The 26,451-nt window shown below is 45.2% G+C and overlaps 1 long non-coding RNA gene across 2 annotated transcripts; it reads right to left on the bottom strand.

Annotated features, from left to right (window-relative positions):
- Positions 1-25,535, bottom strand: LOC148139963 (uncharacterized). 2 transcript variants are annotated; one of them, XR_015753263.1, is made up of 6 exons: positions 25,510-25,535; positions 24,815-24,920; positions 19,360-19,467; positions 16,157-16,265; positions 3,405-3,507; positions 1-2,853 (listed from the first exon to the last, which is right to left on the bottom strand). It is a non-coding gene; the product is annotated as an uncharacterized LOC148139963 (long non-coding RNA). The 2 variants fall into 2 exon arrangements; XR_015753264.1 differs by lacking the exons at positions 24,815-24,920; positions 25,510-25,535 and adding an exon at positions 22,018-22,070.
- Positions 25,536-26,451: the final 916 nt, after the last annotated feature.

Genomic DNA, 26,451 nt, shown 5'->3' with positions numbered 1-26,451 from the left:
TTCATGGTATTAGGTCTGAGAAACTGTTAATTCTGACCAGGTCCAGCCTGCATGTGAATCCAGACCCTGAATAACGTGGTTGACTCTGAACCATCTCCTGGGCAGGTGGAATGGATGGCAAATGCTGCCCCAGCATGTGATGCCATGATCCCATGAACAAACAAAACAAATCCAATCGCTGTGGTTACTTGTGAACTCGCTGGTGTTATTGGAAGAGGATGAATGGGAAAGTTTATGGGGTAAAGGGAAAAGAATAGCATTCGGTGAGGTGATCCTTTGGAGAGCTGATGAGCCAATCAGCCTACTTTTGCACAGTAACAATTCTGTGAATATTTCATTCTGAGCCATCTAAGGAAATATCCGGGCAGGGTTTATAAAGAGGTCAGATTGAATGAGTGTCTCGGTGAACACAAGTGAGACACAGGTACAGAGAGGTTTCGGGATGAATTAAATAATATTTTATACATTTGCATAGTCATCAACAATACAGCAGTTAAAACTGGGAGTGTAATTAGAGCAGCAAATAAATCTTAAACATTCATGCAGCTAAAGGGAATGCTGGGTGAAGATACCGTAGTTAGTGCTTATTTTACTCCAGGCATACCAGCCTAGGAGCACTTCCTTCCTGTATCTATCCTCTCAAGCTCTTGAAGATTTTTGTTCATTTGAAGTGTTTCATGTTTAAATACTCCAGAGAAGACAGCTTCAAGCTCCTCAATCTCTCCTGCCAGGGCAATGCTGCTGTTAGAATTCAATTCACTGGTTCATGTTACTGGCTGTTTCATGGACTGGAACTGGCAATGGCAATTGAGACTGAAAGGTTACTGTATAAAATATCTTCAATGGTATTGCCAGACATGAATGGTTTTAGGAAAATGACCTTTCCTTATGGGCATTGAGTGTCAGAGAACTTCCTGTTGTGGGGCATCCTGTTTAGATTCAATCTATTGATAACTATTAGAACTGACTTGCACTGGCTCCGTCAAAGTGGTCAGAGCATTATGGCTGTCATCGAAGCTGGTAACAAACTTCCCATGGGTTAAAAATCGTAAATGATAGAGTAGGTACGAGGTCTGATGGCACTGTTGGAGTATTGATGTTGTTGTTAATCTCATTAACTGGGCTGGAGTTGACTGAACTTACATTGCCACTTTCTGAACCTCAGGATGTCTCTCTGGGTAGTAAGTCTCCACAAGCAGCAATCTGAAAATGAACAGGGATCATCTGTTTTGATTTAAATTGTGACTGTAGCACTGCTGCTTCACAGCATCAGGTACAAGGTTGGAGCCCAGGCTTGGTCAACAGCCTGTGTGGCGTTCCCACATTCTCCCCATGATAGTGTGGGTCCCCTCCAGGAGCTCTGGTTTCCTCCCACAGTTCAAATATTTGTGGGTTAGGTGGATCAGTCATGCTAAATTGTCCACAGTGTTCAGGATTGTGCAGACTCGGTGGATCAGCCATGGGAAATGCAGTGTTACAAGGATGGAGTGCTCGAGGTGGGATGCTCTTTGGATGGTTGGTGGGGTTTCAAGGGCCAATGCTCTCCTGCCACACTGTCGGGATTCTATTCTATGATTGAGGATAAAGCAGGGTGTCCTTGGAGAAGGAGCACGTGGTATGTATCAGTGCTCTCGCTGTCTTTAGATAGAGGTGGGCATCGCAGTGGATACAGTGCTTTATCTCCACTGCTGCCCCCTCACCCCTAACTCTACTTTGATTTGGTCCCTTCTCACTCTGTCATTTGTAATGATTTGCTTTGTAATGATTCAATTGGTTACACGGGTGGTTTACTGCTGGTGATTATATATTAACAAAACCCAAAATGGCGTAATGATGAATGTGGGAAGGTTGTTCAGCTGTATGTGATAACATTTCTGGGTAGGAGAAATGGGGGGAAAAAGAACACTTCACAGCTCACAGAAGGAGAACTGAAAAGCAGTAAAATCAAACCAAAAGTTCAGACAGGGAGGGAATATTTCCCTGGAGTTTGAGTAACTGGAAACTGATGGTGTCCGGGAATAGACAGGATATTGTTTTACAAGGCGTTTGAAATTTTTAAAAACTGTTATATTCAGATAGTTTTATTTCTTTTCTTTTAGTTTTATTTATTGTGGAATAAACAGCTATAATATTTTAAAACCAAATTCACAAACATTGTGTTAAAGACAAACGTTAAATAAAATCCATCAAACCATCCCTCACTGAAAACTGATGTGGAAATGCAATCTCCTGGAGAATCCCTGCCCCCTTCTTCCGACCCGGGATCCATGGTTATATACATATCTGGGAGATAGCAGCAGGAGGCCATTCGGCCTTTCAATCCTGCTCCACCATTCAAGGGGAAACAGCTAACCATGCAGCTCAATCTCCTGTTCCTGCTGTGTTCCAATCCCCATTCATGACTTTGTCTCAAAGAACTATATCTAAGTCCTCCTTTGGCTTCACTTCCTTTTGTTCAAGTTGCTTTGGTGTGTTACTGTGTGGGTGGAGGCAGGGGTAATGTGATGGTGCTGCCTCCTGGAGGTTGCACTCAGCGTCTCTCTTCATCCTGCTGTAACATCAATTGGGTTTCAGCAACTAGAGATAGAAACTGTTTCCAGGATATGGGCATCACTGGCTCAGCCACCATTTATTCCCCACCTCTCGTTACCCTTGAGAAGATGGTAGTGAGTTGCTGTCTTGAACCATTCACAGTCCATTTGGCGCAGATAGACCGACAATGCCGTGAGGAGAGTGTTGCAGCATTTTGGCCGAGTGATTCTCTATTTTTGGTTCTTCAAATGCTGGTTAACTTTATCACGATCAGCAAGTGATGTTGAGATTTCAGTCAGCAAATCTTCACCATCTGGCAACCTGTATAAAGGAATATGTACAGATTAGAAATTCAGAGCAGACAATTCTAGTTTCTTTGGAATATCTTTTTCCGCTTTCTTCCCCCAAAGCTGTAACCCTTCAGCCCACTTACTCCCTCCCACCATTCTGACTCTGCTACCCCTAATGTACCCCCTCCCCATTCTCATGGAGTTGTTGATAAACAGATCTGTGCCACCTGGTGAGACTCTGTACCCTTTCTGGGTTCATTTCCTTTCCTTTCAGTTGCTGCAAGTCAATAATGTAACAGCAGAATGAAACAAAAGGAAACAGACAGGGAGGTGGCAGTTCCTGGACAGAAGAGGAACCTTCAGGCTGGGAGAATGGGTCACATCCTTCTTTGTTTCTCATTGGTAGATTCCAGTGTTATGACAAGTTGGGAATGTAACTTGGTCCCATGTGGGTGTGACATGTGGGTGTGACTTTGACCCTCCAACAGATCAATACTACAAGCAAATACGTTCCTCCTCCAGACAATCACAGTGTGAAATACTTTCCACTAGTTACCCCAAAGCACATAGTCAAAAACTCACCCACATTCTGTAAGTGTGCAGTGCCAGGTTTCCCCACAGACGTGTGGTCCCTGCCTCGGTATTTGGGAGTTGCAGTCCTCATGCAGCCACTGGAGCCCTGTCTCTGGAACGTGAATGAAAAATGTTGGATGGAGGATGTTGTGTATTGGATCCCCATTCAGACACACGGGACATGTGGGCTGTCACTGGGATTTACTGAGACATCCGCTGAGACAACCTGATTTCTGACGTCAGGAACATAGATTCAGCCAATTGGGGGATAGGGAGGTAAATAAGGCAGAGGTGGCTCAGTGGCTAGCACTGCTGCCTCACAGCATTAGAGACCTTAGGCAACTGTGTGGAGTTTACACATTCTCCCCATGTTTGCATGGTTTCGTGCAGTTCTCCAGTTTCCTCACACAGTCCAAAGATGTGCAGGTTAGGTGGATTTCCCATGCTAAATTGCTGATAGCGTCCATGCACGTGCCGGTTAGACAATTAGCCATGGGAAATGCAATGTTACAGGGAACGAGTGGGTCTGAATGGGATGCTCATCATCGGGTTGGTATGGACTCGATGGATGAATACTCTGTTTCTGCACTATATGGACTCTATTCTATTCTCATGAGGAAGAATGTACTTATCTCGATGTGTTGTGAATGTGTGGAATTCCCTATTCAAAATGCTATGGATGCAAGAACAATGAACCAATTTACTGAGGAGATACAGATGTTGAATTTGCAATGAGATGAAGGGTGAGAGAGAGCAGGCGGGAAAATCCAGCTGAGACCGATGTGAGCTCAGTCATCACTGTATTAAATGGTGGGACTGATTCTCCACTGCCCAGGGATTATCTTCTTACGGTAATAACTGGAAAGCTGAATCCAAAAATCACCACCTTCACCAAAGGAGATTTTCGGAAAATGACAGATAGTCAGGCGGATTAGCATTCCAAGCTTAGATAGCGAGGAAGCGTGTAGGAGATAATGATTTTGCAATTTTGAACTGAGGGGAGACAGTGATTTATGGTTTCGGATTGCGTCGTACACTCGCAGTGTCCAGAGTACGCTGTTGTGAATATATATCCTGTACTTTATTACAAAGCCAAGGTCACTGACAATGAAAACCAAAACACACAGGAAACATCGCCTCCCCTCGTAATCTGATAAAAGAATTCTGATAAGTCTGGTTGAAATTAGAACACAGATGGAAAGCTGGAAGATTAGATCTACTGCTGAAAATGTGTTGCTGGAAAAGCGCAGCAGGTCAGGCAGCATCCAGGGCACAGGAGAATCGACGTTTCGGGCATAAGTCCTTCATCGGGAATCTAATCTTCAGATTAGATCCACTCCCAAGATCCAGTGCTTAAACAAAAGGAGACTACAATAGGATGAGGCAGGAGTTGGCTAATGTAGACTGGAAACAAAGACTTTATGGTGGGAAAGTTGACGGACAGTGCAGGAATATCAAAGCAATTTTTCGAAGTGCTCAGCAAAAGTATATATCTGGGAAAAGGAATGACTGTAGGAAAAGGAATAATCTGCCATGGGTGGCGCAGGAAATAAGAGAGTCTATCAAACTGAAATAGAATGCATACAAATTGCCAAAGACCAAGGAGATTAGGAAAACTTTAAAGATCAACAGAAAGCGAGATGAGATTGGGGGAGAAAAGTGATGAGTAGCTCTCCCCAGGACTGTAATAGCAGTTTACCCTGCTAGAGGGGAACCTATTATGTGGGGAACATATGGCCTCTGTAATTGTTGAAGCACTTAACTGTTACCATAGAGATAATCCTGATCAAATTAAAAATCACAGCACACTCCAAAAGCTTGTACTTCCAAATAATCCTGTTGGACTATAACCTGGTGTTGTGTGGTTTTTAAACTTTGTCCACCCCACCACCGGCTCCTCCACATCAGAATCCTGATAGATACCCCACTGAAACTGAAGCGCCTGTCAGATACTTGATGGAGCCACGGGGGCGTGGGGGAGGGGTGTGTGATTTAACCAAAAAGTGCTGAACTGAACTAGACTTTCTAACTGCCGTTACCATGGAGATAATCCTGAGAGACAGTTTCTATTCAAAGTCACAAACCACAAAGGTATGAGAATGGGAGCGGCACATCGGACAGACGGGGAGTTACCTGATGCTGCCTGGAGGTGTTCTGCATGTACACTATCCAGGTAACTGCCATGTCTCATCAATAAAGACTCAAAGAAGACCTCTCAGAGTTCTGTGCCTAGTTATTCCTATCCTGCAAGGTTCAGGAATATGAGTACACAGTGGAGGATACGAAGAACATGCCAGTAATTGATAAGGAGACTAAGGAAGATGAGGACCTAGATAATAACCATTATCATGAAAGAGTTAGAGCTGGGCAAGTTAATGGGGCTAAAGGTACACAAGTCTCATTGCCCTGATGGAATACATCCCAGGATACCAACAGAGTTAATGGGAAAAATAGCAAATGCACTTAGAGTTATAGAATCCGACAGCAGTGACAGGCCCTTTGGCCCAAACCGGCCTATGTCGACCAGAATGTCCATCCACGCTAACACCATTTCCTGGCACGTGGCCCATTTGCTTCTGACCCTTTCCTATCCATGTATTTGTCCAAATGTCTTTTACCTGTTGAGAGTGTTCCTGCCTGAACCACTTCCACTGGCAGCTCATTCCATATACATACCACCCTCTGTGTAAAACAGTTGCCCCCCAGCTTCCCTTTTATTCTTTCTCCTCTAACCTTAAACTGATCCAATCAAACCATCCAATCCACGAGTTCCTGGGAAAAAGACTGAGTGCATTCACATTATCCATGCCTCTCATGGTCTTATACACGTCGAGAAAAGAACCCCCTCAATTTCCTCGGCTCTAAACATAAAATCCTCACTTGTCCAACCTCTCCCTATAACTCAGACCCCTGAGCCCTGGCAACATCCTTGTAAATCTGCACTTTTTACAGTTTAATAACTGAAACCTACATCACATTCATCATATTTCCAGTGTTTCCCCACAGCGCTGGAACCGACGTGACAACGCCAATGGATTACAATCCATGATCGAGAATGAACTCCTTTACAACAATCCCGTTTTCATAGTGTTTCCCATGGTGCAGGTATTCTTGTGTCTTTCTGGTTGCATGGTTAATTAAAGACTTGTCCTTCTACAAAGCAAAGTTGTGGCTTAATTGTTCCTGGGAAATGTGCCATGATTTTCCAGACTTTCAAAAACAAATGAAATCTCTCTCCACACTCACCATGCTGACATGGACTTGGCTGTGTCTCAGTACTTTTGCAGTCACACTGAGATTTGAAATATTCGCCCACGGACAGAATGCACACCTTTCCTTCCAGATGAAAAGGCCAATGATATTCAGAGCGGCACGGATCAAGTAACTATCAGATCTGAACATGAAATTCAATTTGAATTTCTCATCCGCAAATCCACCCTTTCAGTACCATACAACAGAGCACACAAGTTACCACTGTTAATACAGGATGGAAATTCATAAGACAATTGTAGTATTAAACTGTCGTTTCCTTGTTCCCCGAAAACTTTAAACCTCAGTCTCACAATTTCTCTCTTCTGTGAACTGAAATCCAAACAAATCCCCCCCACTCCTTTCCTCCACACCCAGTTCTCACACACTCTCTCTTCGAATTCAGTTTCCTAGCTCCTGATGAGAACCATCCTGCATACACTGCTTCCTGCATACTCTGGCCAAGACCCATCTTACTAAAATGAGCCAAATTAGAATTCTAATTGCAGGCCCATCCTTGTCCCTTTCCATAACAACCCTGAATCTTCACAAAAGAGTTCTGATAACATTCTGCAAAACGCTGCACCACTGATAGTCTGATCACATGTCAGGTTAGCAAGAAAGGGGCAATTCCCCTGGGTCCTGCTCCCAGAGGGATGAAGCTGCTAATGATAGATTAATTCCTCACCCACAGCCTCCTTCCCAGGCACTGACCTATGCTGCACATAGTCCCACAATTGGCCAGCACTGCGCCCGTGCACTTGTCTCCCCTCCTACAGCACGTCCTCCCGATCATAAAGGAGTCCGGGTGATTGACAGCAGCTGCTGCCCAATATATCAGAATCCCTACAGTATGGAAACAGGCCCTTCGGCCAAATAAGTCCATACTGACCCTCCAAACAGTAATGTACACGGACCCATTCCCCCTAACTAATGTAACTAATATCATGGACAATTCAGAATGGCCAATTCACCTGTCCCGCACATCGTTGGATTGTGGGAGGAAACCTGCTCAGACACGGAATCGAACACGGGTACCTGGTGCTGTGAGGCAGCAGAGCTAACCACTGAGCCGTCTCTTTCGATTGGAGGGGGCATGACTGGAGGACTGGGTCAATGGGATTGTGAACATTGAATGAATGTGGAGGACACTGGGGGATGGACAGGTCATTGAGGGACAGGATCAGTGCAGCAGCAGGAGGGGATCCTGGACAAACTGAGCAATGGGAGAGTCTGACAGGAGAGAAACTACAGGAAGGTACAGTTTGGAGACTCAGGCAGGGACAGCTGGGAGACAGTATGGCCTGGTGGCTTGGGCAGGTTTACTAATCAGCCTCTTCAAAAATGCTGTTACTCAACTCTGAGCCTGATCCTCCTAGTCCAGAGGAAAGGACACAAATTATTTCCTGGTGGGCAGGAGATACAGGGACTGCCTTTCAAAAGGAACTCACCTGTGTTGGTGACATTGACAAGACTCAATACAGAGTCACTGACAAAATGCTGGTGTACTTGAACTTCATCCAGAATATTAACATCTCTAACTGGGCAACGCAGACCCCGATGTACAGAGTTAAATCCTGGATACTAAGAACAGCTTTGTGCATGGGAAATAATTTCTCATGAATTTGACTTAATTTTTTTGAAGAAGTAACAAAGAGGATTGCTGAGGTCAGAGCATGGACATGATCTACATGGACTTCAGTAACGTGTTTGACAAGGTTCCTCATGGGAGACTGGTCAGCAAGGTTAGATCGCATGGAGTACAGAACTGGCCCGAAGGTAGAAGGCAGAGTGTGCTTTTCAGGCTGGAGGCCTGTGACCAGTGGAGTGTCACAACGATCGGTGCTAGATCCACTACTTTTCGCCATTTATATCCATGATTTGGATGTGAACATAAGAGGTATTTTAAGTATGTTTGCAGATGACACCAAAATGGGAGGTGTAGTAGACAGTGCAAAAGATTACCTCAGAGTACAAGAGGATCTGGATCAGATGGGTGATGGGCTGTGGAGTTCATAGAAAAATGCAAGCTGCTGCATTTTGGAAAAGCAAACTTTAGCAGGATTGATACAGTTGGTAGTAAGTTCCTGGGGAGTGCTGCTAAACAAAGAGTCCTTGGAGTGCAGGTTCATATTTCCTTGCCAGTAGAGTAGCAAGTAGATAGGATAGTGAAGGCAGCAGTTGGTCTGCTTGTCTTTATTGGTCAGGGCATTGAGTATAGGGGTTGGGAGGTCATATTGCGGCTTTACAGGACATTGCAAAAGTTGCTGAATCAATATTCCATATAATTCTGTTCTCCTTCCTATCAGATGGATGTTCTTAAACTTTAAAGAGATCAGAAAAGAATTATAGCATGTTGCCAGGGTTGGATAGGCTGTTTTCCCCGGAGCGTCAGAGGCTGAATGGTGACACGAAAGAGATTTTTAAAATCAGGTTGGGCATGGATACGGTAAATAGACAAGATATTTGCCCTGCAGTGGGGGAGTACAGAACTAGGGGACTGGGAGGGAGGGTAGTCAGACAGGGGGTAGGTGGATCGAGAGGGGTGGGACCGAAATGGGTGGGGAAAGAGAGGGGGGGGACACAGAGACGGGTGGGGACAGAAAGTTGGATTACAGAGGAGGAAAACAGACAGGGAGAACAGAGGGGGGGAGCGGCTGACAGAAAGGGGGAACAGACCGGGGGGGGGGGGGGGATGGGTGGAGGCGACCAACAAAGGGGGGGGAAGACACAGCGGGGGGGGGGGGGGGGGGAAGAGGGGGCAGGGGGAACAGGCCGACGGGGGGACAGGACAGACAGAGTGGGAGGAGACAGAGTGGGGGGAGCAGACAGAGCGGGGGGAGACGGGGGAAAAGAGGGGGATGATGGAGAGTTATTTTATAGATCTAAAACTCAACCCTGTTCTTGTTTTCTTCTCCTCACCTTAATTCCCTCTGAAGGGCTCAGAACAACTGCATTGTTCTTGGAAAGTAGAGTTTCAGGGAGATCAGGTGCTGAACGTGGCATTTGGGACACTAACATTGAATGGAATCTGCTGATTCGATTCGATTCCACTGTCTGTGTGGTGTTTGCACATTCTCCCTGTGAGTCTGCGTGGGCTTCCTCTGGGTGCTCTTAATTTCCTCCCACAATTCCAAAGACATTCAGGTTAGCTGGTTTAGCTTTGGGTATGGCAGGTTACAGAGTTAGGGTGGAATGCTGTTCCGATGGTTGGTATGGTCTCATGGGCAGAAAGACCTGCTTCCACACTGTAGGGATTCTGTCACTGAGTATAGGGGTTAGGAGGTCACGTTGTGGCTGAGTAGGGCATTGGTGAGGCCGGTTTTAGAATACTGCATTCAATTGTGGTCTCCCTGATTTCAGAAAGATGTTACCAGAATAGTTCCCAACCTCTTAATGATAAGTTCCTGGGAACTGTTGACAGACAAACAGACCATGCAGTGTGGGTTGATAGTTCCTTGAAAGTGTGGTTGAAGGTAGACAGGTCAGTTCAGGTGGTGTGCGGTATGCTAGCTGTTTTTGGGCAGTGCATTGAGGATAGGAGTTAGGAGATAGTGTTTCGGTTGCACAGTTTATTGGCTTGGCCATTTTTGGAATCCCCAGACTGCTTTCAATTCCAGTCTCCCTGCTATAGGAAAGATGTTGGGAAACTTGCAAGAGTTCAGAAAGGTTTTACTAGGGTGTTGCCAGTATTGGAACATTTGAACCATCGGGAGAGGCTGAATAGGCTGAGGCTATTTCCCTGCAGCACAGGTGGCTTTATTGAACTTTATAAAATTATGAGGAGCAATGATAGGGTGACTAGTCTTGGTTTCGTTTTTTCCCCAGAGTAAGGGAGTCCAAACAAATGTGAATCTATTTGCCAAGGTGGAAATGACAAATTCTAGAGGAGAGATGGCAAGTTTAAAGGTTATGAAAACCGAACCAACTGAAGATGCTGTAAACCAGGAAGAGAAACGGAAGTTTCTGGAAAAGCTCAGGTCTAGCAGCATCTGTGAAAAGAAATTAGAGTTAACGTATCTGAGGAAGGGTGACCAGACCCAAAACTTTAACTGATTTTTCTTCACAGATCTGCATGACCTGCTGAGCATTTCTAACATCTGTGCAAGTTTAAAGGGAGTTGTTTGGAGTACATACCTGAGAGTAACTTTATAAATTCCGAGTGGGACCACATCTGGAGTAATGACAGAAGTTTTGGTCCCTTTATTTAAAGAAATACATAATTTCATCAGAGGCATTTCACAGAAAATTGACTGGGATGAACCCTGGTTTGCAGGGATTATCTTTTAAGAAAAGGCTGAAGAAGTTGGGACTCTACTCACTGGATTTAGGAAGAATGAGAGGGGATCTCATTGTAACATGTAGGATTCTTAAGGAGTTTGACAGGGTAAATACTGAGAGGATGTTTCCCATCATGAGGGAGTCTGGAACCAGATTGTGGGATAGTCGCGGAATCACGGGTTCTGTTTTGGATTCGTCAAGTTTAAAGCAACACCGACACGGGTCAGGGGTTTCAGTAGCAATGGAGCTGGGGCGAGGTGGAGACAAGCAACATTTAAGAGATTGGAATTCCTGGTGTTTGTGATTGTGTAGATGTCTGATCAGAAGTTCACCTTGGGGTCAAATATGAGAGCAATATTGTCAAGAGTGTGGTTCTGCCTCAGACAGTTCCCAGGGAGAGGGAGGGGCTCGTTAGTAAGGGAAATTAATTTGTAATAGCAACCGAAGGTAATGGGTTTAACCATTGCAACGTTCTGTTGCAGGAAATTGCAGCCAATCGCGTAGTGGGAGCGTGATGAGCAGATTGATAACTGACTAATTGATAGGGATGATGGGGAGGGAGAGCTGGGTATTGTCAGTGTACATGTGAAACCTAACACTGTGCTTTTGGACAATGTCACCTCCTGGCAGTGTGTAGGTGAGAAATAGGAGGGACCAAGGAGAGATACAACTACCTGCATTGTATGGAGCCTTTCACACTGACAAATCTCCTAAAATGCTTCATGAATGATGGAAACGTTGATTAAAGAGAACGATCTTTAGATACATCTTTAAGGCGGACAGAGGGGGTTAGGGAGGATATTCCAAAGGTTTGTGTTCTCGGCACCTTTAATCGTGGAGTGATAATAGTGGGCAACAGCTTACAATGGAGACAGTTAGTGGCTAACCATAGGTAGTGTGTAATGGCAGGCTGTGAGAACAAGGACTAGTATGTGTGGTTGGGGACTACGACATGAGGTTGTTAACCTATGGTTAGCCACTAACAGTCTCCGTTAACAGCTAGTCACCCTCCTCCAGCCAGATCGCTATCCTTTATTCAACTGTTCTTCTCACTCTATCCCCACCTATCCTTTACTCCTTTTATCCTCCCCCCACACGATCTTCTGTACATAAACTGACTTTTTTCTCAGTAACATCTGATCTGAGGAAGGGACACCGGATCTTAAACTTTAACTCTGATTTTTCTTCACAGATGCTGCCAGACCTGCTGAGCTTTTCCAGAACCTCCTGGTTTTTGTTTCTGATTTACATCATCTGCAGTTCTTTTGGTTTTAATTTACTGGGAGTTTGTAATTCAGGTCCAACAGCCTCTGTCCCAGTCTCTGCTGTCTCTCCCAACCCCGAACAGTGACACTGCACCTGCACAGCTCATGGACAGGTGCTGTCTTGCTGGCCACACCTCTCATTCAATCCCACTGGCTGCATGACCACACAGACTCTCCTCCCATTGGTCTGGAGCTGCTGTCAATCAGCCGGGCCCCATTGTGATGAGAGTGGGGGGCTAATCCCTTTCTGCGCCCTGGGATGAGCTTCATCATTCACAGTGAATGGGGCAGTATCACAGAGCACAGAGCTGGGGGGATATTCAGCCCATTGGAGCTGTACTCTCTCCCTCTGGAGATGCTGCAAATCTGTCCCAAGTCCCCTCCCATGTGCCCATAGCCCCCAAATCTTTCCTTAAAAAGTAAACTACCAAGTCTGTTTCAGAATACTTGCTGAATCTGTGTCGTTCAGACTGTTCCAGATGATCAGAACTTACTGAGGAAAATAGTGTTCACATTTTCACCTTGTAATATTTGCCAATTACTTGAAAGTAGTACTAAAAAATGTGACAGTGTTAACAATTCCTCTCTCTCTGCAAATTCAAGACCTTGGAACCAAATCTGCACCAAATCGAAATCACTGCTTCACCCTTCTCAGCTCCAAGGATAATTATCTGTGCTTCAGCTAGCTCTCCACAAAATAGAGGAATGCATCTTAATTTATCAAGATCAAAGAAACAGACCTTCGGTCCAATTCGTCCATGCCAACAAGGAATCCTAAACTAATGGATTCCCATTTACGATCTATTGGCCTGTATCCATCAAAACCCTTCCTATTCCTGTACCCAATTGGAAGCCTTTTAAATGTTGTGATTTTATCAGCCTCCACTACTTTATCTGGTAGCTCCTCCCATACACACACCACACTCAGCTTGAAAACGTTGCCACTTAGATTCCTTTTAAATCTTTGCCCTCTCAACTTAAACCCATGTGCTCTAGTTTTGGACCCACCTAACCTGAGGAAATAGGACCCCGGCTGTTCACCTTATCCACGCCCCTCGTGATTTTATAAATCTCCATGAAGTCACCTCTCAGTCTTTGACTCTCCAGAGAAAATAGCCCCAACCTATTCAGCCTCTCCTTGTAGCCCAAATCCTCCAATCCTGGCAACGTTTTTGTAAATCTTGTCCAACCTTTCAAGTTTCACAACATCCTTCCCAGAACAGGGAAATTCAAACTGAAATCAGAATTCCAGAAGTGGCTTAATCAACGTCCTGTCCAGCCACAATATGACATCCCAGCTTCTGTATTCAATGCATTGACCAATAACGGAGAGCATTAATGGAGTCCCATTTGCCAGCGGTTCACACATCCCTCTAAATCCTTCCTCTTCATGTACCCAAACAAATGCGGTTTAAATGCTGCAATTGTACTAGCCTCCACCCCTTCCTCTGGCAGTTCATTCCATACTTGCAATGCCCTCAACATGAAAAAGATGCCCCTTAGATCCCTTTTAAATCTTTTCACTCTCACCTTAAGCCTGTACCCTCTAGTTCTGGAAACACCGAACTTGGGAAAAAGTCCCTAACTGCTCACCTTATCCATGCCCTTCATGATTTTATAAGATCACCTCTCAGCCTCCAACTCTCCAGGGAAAATAGTCCCAGCCTATTCAGCCTTCCCCAATAGCTCAAACCGTCCAACCCTGGCAAAACCCTTGCAAATGTTTTCTGAACCCTTTCAAGTTTCTCAACATTATTTCAAGAACAGGGAGATTGGAACTGAAAACAGAATTCCAGAAGAACTGTAATCAGCGCCCCGTACAGCCACAATATGATGTTACAACAGCTGCATTCAATGCATTGACCAATAACGAGGATGGTACCAAATGCTGCATTCACTCCGCTGCCTACCTGTGACTCTACTTTCAAGAAACTATGAACCTGCACTCCAAGGTCTCTTTGTTCAGCAATGTTCGCCAGGACTTTACCATTAAGTGTAAAAGTCCTGCCCTGATTTGCCTTTCCAAAATACAACAGCTCACATTTATCTAAATTGAACTCCGTCTGCCATTCCTTGCTCCAATGGCCCATCTTATCAAGATCCTGTTGTATTCTGAACTAACCTTCTTCATTCTCCACTACACCTCCAATTTTGGTGTCTTCTGTAAACCTACTGACGAAACCTCATATATTCACATCCAAGTCATTTATTTAAGGGCCCAATATCCATCCTTGCAGCACACTGCTGCTCACAGGCCTCCAGTCCGCAAAGCAACCCTCCATCATCCTCTGTCTCCTACCTTCAAGGTAGTTTTGTAATGGCTTGCTCTCCCTGCATTCGATGTTTTCTAACCCTGCTAACCAGTCTGCTTTGTGGAACCTTGTTGAATGTCCATATAAATAACATTCACCGCCTGGATTAATCCATTTTCTTTGTCACTTCAAAACACTCACTCAAGTTAGTGAGACACAATTGTGCATGTACAAAGCCACACTGACTCTCCCTGATCATTCCTTACCTTTCCAAATAGATGAATATCCTGTCCCTCAGAATCCCTTCCAACAACTTGCCTGCCACTGATTTCAGGCTCACTGTTTTCTTGTTCCATGGCCTCTCCTTACCACTTTTTAAAAATAATGGCACCTCACCAGTCGCTATCATCAACGATACAAATACCTCAGGAGAGGCCCAAAAATCACTTCCCAAGATTTCCAGAAAGTTCCAGGAGACACCTGATCAGGTTCCAGGGCTTTATCCACCTTGATGCGATTTAAGACATCCAGTACCACCTCCTCTGTAACATGGACACTTTTCAAGTTATCACTGTTTATTTCTCCAAACTCTCGAGCTTCCATGTACTTCTCCAGTAAAAATGAAGTGAAATATTGCATGTCTTTCGCACCCCCTGCGGTTCCATAGACAGCCTTGTTGACCTTTAAGGGATCCTATTCTCTGGTCCAGTTAATCTTTTGTCTGTGATATATTTGTTTAATCTCTTTGAATTCTATTCCAGGACATCCCAGAAAGACCTACTTCACGGACCGTAATTTTCCTCTGACTTGATCAACACATACCCTCCACTTCCCGCACCTCCGCCTTTACCCCACCCCTCCAGCCACAATAAAGTATATAACCCTGCGGTCTTCACCTTCCACCCCACTAATCTTCAGATACAGCGCATTAACCTCTGTTATTTCTGCTACCTAAAGTCAGACCCCACCACCAGAGACATATTTCCCTCCCCAACCCTATCTGTATTTCACAGAGACTATTACCTCTGCACCTCCCATGTTCCGTCCACATCCTCCCACTAACGCACGCTCCACACCCTTGACCCTCCCTTGCCGCCATGGGAAATGTAAAACGTGTGGCCACACCTCCCTGTGACTTCTGTCCAAGACCACAAAAGGATCTTTTCACATCAGGCAGATATTTGCCTGCACATCCCAAAACCTCATATACTACATCTAGACACTATGGGAAATTTAACATGGTTTATCTAACTAACCTACACATCTTTGGACTGTGGGAGGAAACTGGAACACCCGAAAGAAACCCTCACAATCACTGGGGAGAATGTGCCAACTTGAACACAGACAGTCGCCTGAGGCTGGAATCAAACCCAGGTCCCTGGTGCTGAGGAAGCAGCGCTAACCACTGAGCCACAATACTGTGTGATCTTTGGTGCTGATGCGCTGCCCCACTGATACCTCAAGTCACTCACCCTGCCTCATTTCCAAACTGGCAGTGATGACGGAGTGAAATTATCGCTAGACAGTTAATCCAGAGATCCAGATAATGTTCTGGGGACCCGGGTTTGAATCCCATCACGGCAGATTTTGGAATGTGAATTCAATAAATATCTGGAAAAAATAATCTAGTGACGACAAGGAATCAATTGTCAATTGTTGGAAAAACCAATGTGGTTCACTCACGACCTTTAGGGAAGGAAAATGCCATCCTTACCTGGTCTGGTCTGCATGGGACTCCAGACCTATAGCAACGTGGTTGACTCTTAACTGCCCTCTGGGTAAACGCAACAATAAATTCTGGCCGAGCCAGTGACAGCCTCATCCTGTGAATGAATGAATAAAGAAAACAGGTCAGGTTCTGTTCCTTCTCTAGTCGGTACATCCTACAAACTGAATCTGAAATGTTCTCGTACACACTGAACAAATACCTTTCCATCCAAGCCCTTAACACTACAGCACTCCGAGGCCATGTTGGTAAAGTTAAAACCCCTTATCATTGCATCCATATTATTTTTACAGATAACTGAGGTCTCCTGGTAAAATTGTGTCTCAATTCCACGCCGACTATTGGGAGAGAGTCTATAATACAACCCCAGTAAGATGGTCATCCCTTTCTTATTTCTCAGAACCAACCAAATAACTTGCCTGGATGTACTCCCAGGAACATCCTCCCGAAGCCCAGCCATAATGTTATCCCTAATCAAAAACACCTCTCTGTAGGTCCCTTTCTATACTTGCTATAGCATCTATACCCTGGAACATTAAGCTGCTAGTCCGATCCATCCCTGAGTGATGCCTCTGTAATTGCTGTAATATCCCAGTGCCATGTTCAAAACCACACCCTGAGCCCACCTGCCTGACCTGTCAGGTCTCTTCCACTGAAATAAATGCAGTGCAACTGGTCCGTCGCTCCTCATTCTGTGGCTTGCTCTTGCCTGCCTTGACAGTCTGACTGGTGAACACTACCAGCCTCAGGCCCACCTCTTTTCTCACTATCTCTTTGGATTACCCCGACTCCCTCATTGGTTTAATGCCTCCCAAGTGGCACTAGCAAATCTCCCTACTCGTCAGGACTCCATGCTTTCCCCTTCCTATGCCATTGGTACCAATGTACAATGACCTCCCACTGGTTATTTTCCCTTTTGAGAATATTCTTCTCCCTCTGTGAGACATCCTTGACACTGGCACCAGGGCAGCATCACCACATTCTGATGTCTCACTCAGCTGCAGAAATGGCAGACTGTGCCCCTGACCAGTCCCCTATCACCATCGATCGTGTGGAACTGGATATACCTCACATTATGTTAGAAGCCAGTCTCAGTACCAGTAACTTGGTTGTCAGTGCTACATTCCCCTGAGAGTCTATTACCACCTACATTTTCCAAAACAGTATACTTGTCTGAGATGGGGATAACCACAGGAGACTCCTGCAGTACCGACCTACCCCTCCTAGCTTTCCTGGAGGTAACCCATCTACCTGACTGTATCTGCAGTATCCTGCATTCCTGAGAATGCCACCTATCACATCCCCAGCTCCTGTCAATTTCTCACTGCCTTTAATCACTCCTCCACCAATCCATGCGTTCCAATAGGATTTGCAATCACACTTGCTACAGACATAATCATCAGGATCATTGAAACTCTCCCTAATCTCCCACATCCGACAGGAACAGCACGTCACTCTACAACAGGCCATCTCTCCGCCTTAACAATCTACAGACCAAGACAAAGGCAGAGTCTTACTGCTCGAAAAATACTGCTCGAGAATAATTTAATGCTTCCGTTTCATATCTTAAACATTTAATCAAGAGACCGTAAGACATGAAAAAGAAATCGTCACCTTACTCATTATTGTAGATTGAATAAAATAAAACCGACTAAGATTGATATTTGAAGAGACTGAAACTCAGAGCTGATCCCCGGCTCGGAGTACTTCCAAGGGTGAGGTCTCTCTGAGGGCAGCTGTGAAATTTCTCTGTTTCTCTTCTCTGCCCACTCCATTTCCAGAGAGGTTTTTAACTTCACAGCAAGTCAGCTCAGAGAGGTTACTGCTTGGTTTTATTCACTGGGGGTTGCCTTTGCTGCCCAGACCAGTATTTATTGGCCACCTTTACTTGTCTTGGAGAAAGTGGTGGTTAACCGCCTCCCTGAAATGCTGCAGTCCATGTACACCACAGTGATGTTTGGACCACAATCCCCCTCTGGCCCCACAACCCTCCCTGTCTGTGTAATCACCCTCCGGCTTCAAATATTACGTGTCCGTAGCAGAAGATTTTTATTTGGATTCATTTTTGTTTAATAACCCCCCCCACACACAAAAAAAGTGAAATATTTCGCCCGCAAACAAATTTCTGTTGATTGACCTTTTGGAGGGGCTGACACAGGGACGTTGTAGTATTTTATCTCACATTTCCATCATTCTACGTGTACACTTTCTTTTTAACATTGCTAAAAAGGGAGGCAATGGCTTATTGGTATTCCTGCCAGATGAGTGACATGTGAAATATTCCAAGGGTGAGGGTTAGAATCCCAACATACTGATGGTAGCATCGGAATTCAATACAATCTAGAATGAAAAGGCGAATGATGACCATGAAACTATTGTCGATTGTTAGAAACCAATCTGGTTCACTAATATCCTGTAGGGAAGGAAACGGTCATCCTCACCTGATCTGGCCAACATCCGACAGACCCACAGCAATGTGGTTAACTCTCAACTGCCCTCAGGAAAAATACTTTAAAAACTGTTACCAAATACTCTGCAGGTATCACTTCAAAACTGGCTGTTCCCATTGGGACCATGTGAATTTCTGAATGACCTAGAGTGAAACTGAGTTTCGGCTTCACCTTCTCCCTATCTCACATCAGTCTGTTTACACCCAACTCCAAAACACACTCATTGAGCCAAGCAGCACCCTCGTGCAGCCCTGTCATTTTCATTGTCTGCTCACACCTACACTGCCCTCAGCCTCCTGTACTGTTCCAATGCATCTCAATGGGAGCTCAGGAACAGCACCTCATCTTTCAGTTCAGCCCTTTGTAACCCCAGAGTCAACATGGACCTCAGCAGTTTCTGGATGAACAGACAGTTGTCAGAATCTGGAACATTCCACCTGAAAAGGTATTGGAATTTGAGTCCAAAAGGATTTTTAATGAGAAGTTTGCAGGAATTGAAAATATGAAGTTTACATGTTAACATCATGAAGTGGGTGATTGGATCTAAATTTGTGAGTTCTTTCAAAGAGACGAGGTGTAATTTGGATAAATCTGTGCTCCCTCTCAGGGCAATATCTCCTTCCTCAGCTGCAGGGCCCAGAACAGAGCACACACCCAAAGGGTGATCCAACCACGAATTTGTACATCTTTCTGCTTAACAAAAATATTGGAGATATCTTCCCACAAACAGAACAGACAAACCTTTCTCCTTCCACAGTTAAATGCCAATGATATTCAGATCCTGATGACTCCATTGACTGTAAAGACTTGCTTTTGAGATCCCAGCCTCAATTATTCTGATTTAATATCCTATGAAATGAATTCACAAAACAAAACTCACAGTCAGTACAGGAAGAATATAAAGACATACTTTTTTCTTGGTATGTGCTTGATGTGTAAATGCATCTCTTCAAGTTGCACGCCTCCCCCCACCCATCATAGGAAGGGGACATGCACATGCGCTTCACTGTGCCTTACCCCCAATAAAAATGGCGGCCATATCCCAGGACCTTTCACCGCCTGAGGGCCGCAGCCATTTTCCCATCTGCTGCAATCGCGGGATTAAGAATTTCTAATTCAGACTTACGAACCACACAGAGTGTAATTAAAACTTCCCAGTCTAAAGTAACTCATTATCTCCCTGTCTCTGAGGCCACTCTCCCCTTCCCTGTTTGCGTCTCCCACGTTCACCAATGGCCAAGTCACGTGCCACTGCATCGGCTTAGTTACTGGTGACGTGTCATCCCACTGGCCACGCCCCTCATTCACTCCCATTGTTTGGATGACCAGCTGGTTCCACCTGGTCCACCAGTCCCACCACCTTTTCCTATTGGTCCGAAGCTGCCATCAATCAGCTGGACCCCATTGTGAGGTCGGTGGTGGGATCCTCCTCCTGTCTGAATCAAACCCGGAGGTGCATGGATGGTGTCAATCAGGAACAACAAGCAGAAGGTGCTGGGAAAGCTCAGCAGGTCTGGCAGCATCTGGGAACAGAAATCTATCCAGTGCCCCTTCCTCAGAACCAATGGGAGCTGGGAAAATTAGAATCTTGACAGCATGGAAACAGGCTATTCGGCCCAAAATGTCCACAGCGTCCCTCCGAAGGGTATCCCACCCAGACCCATTCCCCAACCCTACTACTGTATATTTCTCCTGACTAATGCACCTAACCTACACATCCCTGAACATTATGGGAAATTCAGCTTGGCCAATTCAACTAACCTGCAGATCTTTGTATTGCAGGAGTCAGGGGTTAAAGTGGAAATAAAAGGGAGGGACAGAACCCAAAGAGAGACTGGAACATTTGGAAAGAAAAAGGAGTGGATTACGATCTGGCTGGGGGGGGGGGTGCACAGCTGTTAATGGAGGGGACAGGAACCTGTGTCTGGCAGCATCTCAGTGGATGTAGCGGAAATGACAACTGATGATCTACGTTCTGCTGCAAAAACAGACCCCGAGCTTCCAGCTGCCTGCCACTTTAAACACACGAGCCTGTTCCCTGGCCAACACCTCTATCTCATGCTTACTGCTGTGTCCCAGTGAAGCCAGAACATACCAAATGGCCCCGTATTTCGAGGACTGCAATTTCCCCTCCCATGTGGTCAATACCATCCAATGTATCTCCTCCACTTCCTGCACCTCTGCCTTTGAAACCCACATCTCCAACTGCAACAAGGAGAGAACCCCCCCTCCACCAAGTCTTTACCTTCCACCCAGATACAACACATCATCTTCTATCATTTCCACCAGCTACAATCAGACTGCACCACCAGATTCTTAAGGGGTTTAACAGAATAAATACTGATGTGTCTGAGGGTAAATACTGAGGGGGGAGTTTGAAACCAGATTCTGAGCCAGTCACACAATCAAGGGTTCGGCTTTGGGTTCGTCAAGTTTAAGGCAACACAGACACGGGTAAGGGGTTTCAGTAGCAATGGAGCCGGGATGAGGAGGAGATAAGCAACGGTTTAGAGATTAGAATTCCTGGTGTTTGGGATTGTGTAGATGTCTAATCAGAAGGTCAGCTTCAAAAACAGCAGTATTTTGAAGAGTCCAGTTCTGCTGCATAGTTCCCAGTGAGAGGGAGAGGCTCAGCAGTTAGGAAAGGAACTTGTTAGGCCACGGGTTTAACCATTACAATGTTTCATTGGAGGAAACTGCACCTAATCGAGTAGTGGGAGCGTGGTAAGCAGTTTGATAACTGAGTAACAGTGGAGTAATGGAGAGGGATGATGGGGAGGGAGAGCTGGGCATCGTCAGTGTACATGTGAAACCCAACATGGTACTTTTGCACAATGTCACCTCCTGGCAGTATGTCGGTGTGATACAGGAGGGGCCAAGGATAGATCCACGAGGGACACCAAATGCAAGGAATTCAGAAAGGAAAGGGAGAGTGTAGATGGAGCAGGATTTTCCAACAACCGTGAAGTCAAATGTCAGTTTTTCACAGAATGGGAGAGAAGGACCATAACCAGAAAAGATAGAACAAGGAACAATTTCTGTGAATCGGTGAGGAGGACTGATGAGGAGCAGGAGAAAAGAGAGTTGGAAAGTCTATGGTTTAGTAAGATTAGGGTAAAGGGTCAAGATGAGCTCTGATAAGGCTTGACATGAGATGAGATTGGAGAAAGATGTAGGTTTGGACAAAAACCGGGAACACCACTTGAGGCAGTTTGACTCAGTGGGCTAGTGGGAGGGAGGGAAGCTACAGATCGGATTATCTCAATCTTAGTGACAAAGAAACTCCATGCGCTCCAAACTCTTGTTGTTGGAGAGAAGGATGGAGGAGACAGAATGATGGACAGTATTTCACAAAGAAACAAAACCTGGGTAAGTGATATTTAAAGCGAGTGAACAAACCTAATGTATTTAAGTTTTATCCAAAATATTAAAACAAACGACTAAAGTCCTGGTTCGAATCCCATCTTGGCAGATGGTGAAATCTGAATTCAAGAAAAAATAACTGGAATTAGGAATCTCCTTATCTCCATGGAACCATTGTCAATGGCGAAAAAAACCTCCCAACCTGACAGTGACCCAGCCAGCTACTCACTGAAATAATCACTGCAAAGTTTCAACAAAGGAATGAAACTGGATGGACCACTCAGCATCTAACAAGGCACCATTTAATACAACCACAGAATCAGCCCTCTCGATGGTGCGACGTCCTCCAGACTAACATCTGGATTTAGGTGCCAAAATGTGCAGAGCTATCTTACAGACCAATCAAGGAACAGCCTGACATAGTCATACTCAACCCTTACAGACTATGACCAGACACCACCATCACCATCCCAAGATATTGAGATTGTGGTGATGGAAAAGCACAACAGGTCAGGCAGCATCCAAGGAGAAGGAGAATCGATGTCTCGAGGCTAAGCCCTTCATCACCCTGACTTGCTGTGCTTTTCCAGCACCAGACTCTTGACTCTGATCTCCAGCATCTGCAGTCTTCACTTTCTCCTGAAATCTCTGGATATGTCCTGTCCCACCAGCAGGACAGACAGGCAGATGTGGTGGCACAGACAGGGAGGATTTGCCCTGGGAGTACTCAGCATTGACTCCGGAGAGCAGGAAGTCTCATGGCTCCTGCTGATTACCACGTCCCGTCCTCCCTTGGAGGATGAATCACTTCTCCTTCATGTTGAACAACATGTGGAGGAAGCACTGAGGCAATAAAATGGTGTCAAAAGTCCTCTGGGTACAGGATTTCAATGTCCATAATCGAGACTAGTTCTGCAACAGAATTACTGACTGAGCTGGCCAGGTCCTAAAGGATATAGCTGCTCAACTGAGTCTGCAGCGGGTGGTGAGGGAACCAACAAGAGTGTAAAACAGACTTGATCTCATTGTTATGAATTGACCAGCGGCAGATACATATGTCCATGACAGTATCAGTACGAGCGACCATCACACATTCCTTTTGGAGACAAAGTCTTGCCTTAAATTTGAGAAAAACCTCCATTGTGTTGAGTGACACGATCACCGTTCTAAATGGGACAGACTTTAAAGAGATGTAGGATCTCAAACTGGGCATCTATGAGGAACTGTGGGACATCAACAGCAGCAGAACTGTACTCCAGCACAGACTGTAATCTCATGGGTTTGTAAATCCTGCTCTCACCCATCACAATGGACAGTAAAGGAGGGCATGCCATGAGCAGCACCAGGCAGACTTAAAAATGAAGTGCCAATCTGGTGAAGCTATCAAACAGAACTACCTGCATATCAAACAGCATCAGCAGCAAGCAACAGAGCCAAGTGATCCTACATCCAATGGAACAGATCGGAGCTCTGCAGTTCTGCCACACCCAGTTGTGACCGGTAATGGACAATTAAACAACTCACTGGAGGAAGGATCACAGATATCCCCACCTTTACTAATGGAGGGGCCTCACACACCCATGCACCAGATGAGATGACAGCATTTGCAGCAATCTTCAGCCAGAAGTGCAAAGTGGGATGATCCATCTCAGCTTTTTCCAGTGGTTTCTAACATCATAGATGTGAGTTTTAAGCCAGTTAAGTTGAGTTTGAATAACATCAAGAAATGGTTAAGTAGTGCAAAGGCTACGGGCCCTGCCAATATTCTGGCAATAATACTGATGGCTTGTGCTCCAGAACTTGCCACCCACAAAGCATCTGCCGATAATGTGAAACATTGCCCAGGGATGTTCAACACAAAAACACAGGGCAATCCAACCCAGCCAATTTCCCTCTATCAGTCCACATTTGATCAGCAGTAAAGTTTTGGAAAATGTCATCAACAGGGCTACCAAGCAGCCGCTGCTCAGCAACAGTCAGCTGAGTGACACTCATTTTAGGCACCACCACGGCCACTCAGCTCCCGATTGTGTTACCGCCCTGATTCACAATCTGGCAACCAACTGAATCCCAGAAGTAACATGAGTGTGATAACTCAGTCCCACTCCAAGACCACTATTTCTAGTTGATTCCACCCTTGTCTCAGCTCATATACATTCATCCACCTTGTGTTATCTCCAGACTTCATTTTCCAAACACACTCAGGGCCAGCTTCCCAAATTTAACCTCCCTGTAATCTCAGGAAAGTCTAAATCTCTGCTTGTTGATTCATCAAAACGCTCCTAATTATAATCAACAGCATACAGCCATAGAGATGTACAGCAAGGAAACAGACCCTTCGGTCCAACCCGTCCATGCCGACCAGATACCCTAGCCCAATCGTGTCTCACCTGCCAGCACCTGGCCAATATCCCTCAATTTAAAATTCTCACACTTGATTTAATTCCTGGCTGTGATAATCCCTAGCTCCCTGCACCACACACATTTTGACACGTCGACAACCCATTTTCTTCGAGACTCCCAACCATTTGTTAATTCATTACTTCACCTGTGTGGCTGTTTCTACAGTTGCTGAAGCAGCATAGTCTGAAATTCGCAGCCAAAACCTCACAGGTCTGCTTTCCACCTTTAAGACATCCCTCAAAACCTGCTTTTTGGCAATGCTTTTGGTCACCTGACCTAATATCTCCACCTCTGGCCTTATATCTAAAGTTCTCAATAGTAGTTTTGTGAAATTATAAGCATGATAATAAATATGAAAACTGTTGGTTGATTTGGACATTACTTTCAAATCATCATTGTTGCTGAATGAATAATCTATAATGCCACTTACCCACCACATTGTAGGAGCACCTTCACCACACAAACTGCAGCTGTACAGGAAAGTCAAACATCACCCTCTCAACAAGCAACAGGGCTTTAGCATTAATCACTGGTATCTGTGGAAGGAGAAACACAGTTGATGTTTCAGGGAGTGCAAAATGGATTACAGGGAATGAAAATGGTGCAGAATTTGATAGTCAGAAATGGAAGGAAAATACACTTGCTTGTTGGAAAAAAGAATTCTTGATTGTCAAAAATATTCAAGAAAAAAGTAATCTGATAATAGAGCAGCACATGGTCAGGTGCTGGGCCGCAGCGAAAAACTCCTTTACAAAGGGTCTATAAAAGTCATAATACAGTAGTAAACAGACCAAAAATACACCCATGGTTCGAGACTGAGGAAGCTAGATATTGACAAAGTGGTTATGAGGGAGCCCCTAGAGAAAGGCTGCACATGCGCCTGGCTGCACCTTTCCCCCTACAAAGATGGCGGTCGCGCACGTGTCCAGTGAATCGTTGTCCCGAATAAAGATGGCCATGCTCACTCAGGCCTGCAGCCGCGCTGAGGCAATTCCTCATTTACTGCAAACACTGGACTGGGACGTTCAAATTTGTGTTTTCCGACGTGCACAATTTGTTTGTAAAACCTTTCCACTCATAGCAACACAGTTTTTCTCCCGTTTCCCTGTTTATTTCTTTCCTTACCGTATCCTTTCTCTCCATAACTTCCCGAGCATTCATTACAGCGACTCTGCGCCGCGCGCGAGGGTGATCACATGGTTGTTTAGCTCCGCCCTTCATTCACTTTGATTGGTTGGAGGAACAACCTCCCGCTAGGTCCGCCCACCATCCTTTCATTGGTCAGGTGCTGACATCAATCACCCGAAGTCCCTTTGTTGGCTAGAGCATGCGCAGTGTGTCCTGCTTTAGCTGATATGTTGGGTAATGTGATGGGAGAGTTTACTGAGGGTAAGAATTCCCTTTGTGTGAGCTCTGCAGATTTCCTTTATTCATGGACGGAATTGCCTTCCTACTCATGGCTGTATAGCTGTCATTGATGAACAATGCCATCTGAATCAGTACATAAACACCCCATTTTCACATCTGAGATCTCAAGCACATTGTATCACGCTCTTCTTTGGAGACAAAAAAACATGAAATGGAGCCTCAAGGAATCGGAGCAAGAGGAGGGCATTCATCCCCTCCAGCTTGTTCCCCCATTCTATCAGATCATGGCTGGGCCAACCCAGACTTCAAGACCTCTTTTATGCTTGATCCGCATAGCCCTCAACTGCTCAATATTTCAAAAATCTATCTGTCCTCTTTTAAAATAATTTGAGATTGAATCATAGATTCCCTACTGTGTGGAAGCAAACAGGCCCTTCAGCCCAACAAGCCAGAACAAGCCAGAAGAGTAACCCAACCATTCCCCTCCCACATTTAACATTCACAAAAGTTTAGGCGAGAAAATTCTAGGCATTCACTGAGAGAAAAAAAATTGTACTTTTTCTAAAATTAATATTGCCTTATGTAATGTCCCCTGGTTTGAGACTTCACTGGTGCTCGAAGATCTAGTCAACAGCCACCCTGTCAAACTCTTCAGAATCTTGTTTCCATAAGATCACCCCTGCTTATCTATTCTTGATA

This window comes from Chiloscyllium plagiosum, unplaced genomic scaffold (assembly GCF_037043375.1).
Source record: "Chiloscyllium plagiosum isolate Xiang-an unplaced genomic scaffold, Cpla_swu_hap1 HiC_scaffold_36, whole genome shotgun sequence".
Classification (NCBI taxonomy): domain Eukaryota; kingdom Metazoa; phylum Chordata; class Chondrichthyes; order Orectolobiformes; family Hemiscylliidae; genus Chiloscyllium; species Chiloscyllium plagiosum.
This window is presented reverse-complemented; position numbering and strand designations above follow the sequence as displayed.